This window comes from Penaeus vannamei, chromosome 22 (assembly GCF_042767895.1).
Source record: "Penaeus vannamei isolate JL-2024 chromosome 22, ASM4276789v1, whole genome shotgun sequence".
Taxonomy (NCBI): domain Eukaryota; kingdom Metazoa; phylum Arthropoda; class Malacostraca; order Decapoda; family Penaeidae; genus Penaeus; species Penaeus vannamei.
In genome coordinates this window covers 30,270,880-30,276,160 of record NC_091570.1, presented here as the reverse complement: position 1 = coordinate 30,276,160, position 5,281 = coordinate 30,270,880, and positions in this window count along the sequence as shown.

Genomic DNA, 5,281 nt, shown 5'->3' with positions numbered 1-5,281 from the left:
ACGTTTCGAGCTCATCATCCTTTACAGAAGCGGATCCCATCACCTGGTCAAAGGCTATATAAGAAAGCACGTATCATGATACAGCGCCTTAACGCGTTTGATAGTCCGGCCCCTGGTCGGGAACAAGCTGGGGCCCCTTTGCTTCTGCACATGATTGACAGTTTCTCTTCCCCAGGGCCCTTCACTGAGCGTTAAGTCAGATGCCAGACAGAATGAATTAGTTTTAATCAGTGCAGGGAATAAATTGTTAACCAGGCAACAGTCACTAGTATTTATTGTTCCTTTACAACTTTCATATTGTATTTTCAAGAAAATACATTTTTCAAGCTCAAACAAAATGAAAACTCCCTGTAACTCTACAGCATTTCCAGTCGTAAACACTGCGTCCCGATAAGAATCCATTGACTTCATATTCGTGGATATAAATAATATTGCTTTCATAAATAAATAAATAAATAAATAAATAAATAAATAAATATATATATATATATATATATATATATATATATATATATATATATATATATATATATATATATATATATATATATATATATATGCTGTGTATACCTTATACGAAGTAAAACTCAAAGGAATTATAATTTTAGATTATCCATGAATATTATTTTGACTGTAGGTCTTTAAAAGTCGAATATTAATCATATTGCATTTGGACACTGCTCGAAAACACTGATACCCCGCGAGCAGCGAGGTGCGATGAAAGGATATTTTTTTTTGTCATGAGTCAAAATACCTTGCATAGAATTACTTGATATATTTGGGTAATTGTATTACTGTTGATACATGTCCATTGTAACAGGCTTTTAATGAATGCAGGTAGGGGAAAGTAGAAAACATAAAGAAATATTGATTACTAAAGAGAGAAAGAGAGAGAGAGAGAGAGAGAGAGAGAGAGAGAGAGAGGGAGGGAGAGAGAGAGAGAGAGAGAGAGAGAGAAAGAGAGAGAGAGAGAGAGAGAGAGAGAGAGTCAAAGTCAAAACCCTAAATTCCATTATTGGCAATGGTTCTTTGTTCATTCGCAGTGATAGTGTACTGTAATACAAAATAACTAAATATAGTATCAAGTTCATCCGTAGGGGACTTATGAATAAAGATCAAATAAATTGGCCTCATCATTAGGAACAGAGGTACATAGTTTGGCTTTGTATTTAATTATTTGGTGTCACTGACAATTCAAAAGATGCTCCTTCAATTTCCTTTTGAAATAATCAGATTAGAGGTGTTTCTAATATTTTGTGGTAGGTTATTGGGTCCTTGGACCTGTTTCCGTGAGTAACTTCTTAATGTACAGAGAGTTAATATGTTTACTTTGAATGCCAGTTTTGTTACCAATTATTTGTAGGGGCAAAAACCACAGAGAGAGAGTGAGTGAATGTAAGAGAGACAGGGAGAGGGAGACAGAGAGGGGTTGTGTAAGTGTGTTTATTCATATAGCCGAGAGAGACAGAGAAAGTAAGAGCGAGTGAGAAAGAATGAGATAGAGAGAGAGAGAGTGGATGTGATTCTCACAGCGCCGTGTCTAGACTGAGGTGTAAAGCAGTTTCGCTGCACCTTTTGCGCCTGGCAGCGGCTTACCCATGTTTGGGAAAAAAGAAGATGACCGCCTTCTGTTTAGCCTTTACGCAGTCTCATATAGGGATTGATATTTCCATTCATTACGAATCACAAGTTTATTGATACAAAATACTTTTTCAATGATGCATGACATGTTTGTATCATTTTAGCAGTACATCAATTACTATATAGGTAAAGTTGGAAATCAATCATGAAGGTCGCTGGAACGACATATTAAGAATTTTTAGTGTCCAAATTTTATTATGTGGTACTTACCGGGTTGGATGAATGTCTTTAAAGTCATTCTGTACCTCTACAGCCTTACAGGCTCAAAAATCTGATATAATAGACTGTGCATCTAGATTTGTTGATATAATTTAATCAATAAGACAGGTAAATTCCACAGATCACTGGGTTTATCTACTTGTCTTATTCGGATACGGAGCTCGTTCACGCTGGATACCATAAGATGCAAAACCTCAAGCAAACTCAAAGCAGTTTATGTATAAAGAAAAATGTTTAGTTTTGGAAGAGTCTGCGAAGCAAAGTGTATAACCCATTAAAATTGCAGGGTAGTCGAGTGTTTTTTCCATTTTATATGAAGCTTCTACAATGGTTATTTATTTATTTATTTATGTTAAACTCATACCTATCATTAAGTACTTTAATGATTTGTTAAATTTAAAAAAATGTCTTTTTTTCCAAACCTTTGTATGGAAGTACAAACTTCGATGCTATCTCCACCATGACACAATATCAAACATTTATCCGAGTGTTTAGGGTTTCGGGATGCTAAAAAAGGCCTATGAACATACACATATATATACGAGCACACACACACACACACACACACATCAATGTTAAAACTATTCTGTGTTGATAATATGATAGAAAGACTCTTTACCATTGAAGAAGGGTTTCTAATAAGTGAGCTGCTGATATTGGTTTAGTTATTCAAGAGTTTCATACAATACCTTATCAAGCATGTCAGTTCCAGCACCTTAATCTTTTATCAATCAATGCCAGGCAGACAGCAGGCATATGAAGACAAAGAAGAAATAGAGAAGATAGAGAGAGGAGGGGGGGGGGAGATGGGAGGGAGCGAAAGCGATAGCGAGATAGGTCCTATTCTAGATGTGAAAGTTACTGGCATAGTGCCATAATGGAATGCCAGTAGTATGCCGTGATCTCAGAGCCACAGAGCTTAGTTAACTACATTTCGGACGTTAACGGCACTTCCAGGCCTCCCTCCTTCTGCCTCCCCCCCCCCTTTTTCTTCCCTCCTTCCTTGTCTCCCACTTCTTGGTTCCCCTTCCTCATCCTCCTTCCCTCTCTCCCACTCCTTGGTTCCCTTTTCCTCACTCCTCCCTCCTCTCCTCTCTCTGCTTTTCTCTTACTCACTTCTCCCTCCTCTCCTCTCTCTGCTTTTCTCTCACTCACTCCTCCCTCCTCTTGTCTCTCTGCTTTTCTCTCACTCACTCCTCCCTCCTCTCCTCTCTCCGCTTTTCTCTCACTCACTCCTCCCTCCTCTCTCTGCTTTTCTCTCACTCACTCCTCCATCCTCTCCTCTCTCTGCTTTTCTCTCATTCACTCCTCCCTCCTCTCCTCTCTCTGCTTTTCTTTCACTCCTCTCTCTTCTCCTCTCTCCGCTTTTCTCTCACTCACTCCTTCCTCCTCTCCTCTCTGATTTTCTTTCACACTCACTCCTCCCTCCTCTCCTCTCTCTGCTTTTCTCTCACTCCCTCCTCCTTCCTCTCCTCTCTCAGCTTTTCTCTCACTCACTCCTCCCTCCTCTCCTCTCTCTGCTTTTCTCTCAATCCCTCTTCCCTCCTCTCCTCTCTCTGCTTTTCTCTCACTCCCTCCTCCCTCTGCTTTTCTCTCACTCCCTCCTCCTTCCTCTCCTCTCTCTGCTTTTCTCTCACTCACTCCTCCCTCCTCTCCTCTCTCTGCTTTTCTCTCAATCCCTCTTCCCTCCTCTCCTCTCTCCGCTTTTCTCTCATTCCCTCCTCCCTCCTCTCCTCTCTCTGCTTTCCTCTCTCTCACTCCTCCCTCCTCTCCTCTCTCCGCTTTTCTCTCACTCCCTCCTCCCTCCTCTCCTCTCTCTGCTTTTCTCTCACTCACTCCTTCCTCCTCTCCTCTCTCTGCTTTTCTCTCACTCACTCCTAACTCCTCTCCTCTCTCCGCTTTTCTCTCACTCTCTCCTCCCTCCTCTCCTCTCTCTGCTTTTCTCTCACTTACTCCTCCCTCCTCTCCTCTCTCTGCTTTTCTCTCACTCCCTCCTCCCTTCTCTCCTCTCTCCGCATTTCTCTCACTCACTCCTTCCTCCTCTCCTCTCTCTGCTTTTCTCTCATACACACCTCCCTCCTCTGTCTCTGCTTTTCACTCACTCGTACACTCCTCCCTTTCCCTCTTGCCTTATTCTTGCTTGCTGTTATATGCCTTTTTCTGAATCTTCTTGATCTTATCTATGGCAGTACTGTGCGACACAAGTATCCTCTATCAGCTACTCTTTTTATACTTTTTCAATCTTTCACCGTTTCCCCGATTTCCCGGCTGTTCTTCTACTTTAGTTATTTACCCCTTTATTCCTACACCCCCTATGACCAACCTTTATCCTATATCCTGCCCTATTCCTGGCCTGCGGAAAATTACGAAGATCCTGGGGGACCAGAACACACGGATCGGCTGTCACTCTTCACCCCTATGCCTCACCCTTTTTAGCTTTTTCTTTGTATAGCGGGCAGTTATTATATGGAATTTGCCTTTTAAAAGTAATACTTTTTAATTTGCGTTTCTTGTTAATTCTTATTATCGGGCGTTTGAGAAATCATTGTTTTTGTTTACCAAAGAGACGCCCTTGTTTTTATTTGTTCTTTTTAATCTGATTTACTAATTGGATGATTTTAGTTTTTATCTTTGTTTTTACTTTTTAATTTTCCTTACTTGCTCACTTTGAAAACTTGATTTGCCCGTTTGTTGTTTGTTTGTTTTTACGGCTTTTTTGCAAATGTTTTTGGCTTAATTCCCCTCTTTTATGTTTAGCTATTAGGCACCTATTTTCTACTTTTTACGTTCTGTGATGTTTTGTTTATTTTTATCATTGTATGTAAACTGACTATGGATTTTATTGAATGTAATGTATCTGCCATGAATATATATATATATATATATATATATATATATATATATATATATATATATATATATATATATATATATATATATATATATATTGCTTTAATTGGGAGAAGCTGGGTGTGTTATCTTTTTTTTTTTTTTTTTTTTTTTTTTTGAATAGTAAACATGAAAGTGGCTACACCACTCGTCACAGACAGCACTATCTTCCTTGAGGGCTTGTGAAGGATATTTTGTTTGACGTTTTTTTTATTGTTTTTCTTAGAGTAAACAGGGCTCACCTATCCCGGCCCTTACTCCTTTCATCCCGCTTCACGGGGCATCGCCATTTCTGACGGTGTGAGAAAAGGGCTCTGCTCACACACACCCTTACAGCACGTCTAAATTACGTCCAATTATGTTTATCCGGTTGGGAATGCGCTGAACCACCGTGGCTTCCGAAACTATTTCCTCTGAATGCAGTGTTTCCTCCATTCCTTAAGAATCCACCGATTCCTTCACTTTTGAATCCACCATTCCCTCCAAATCTACTATTCTTGTATGTATAGATATGGATGTACGTATATATATA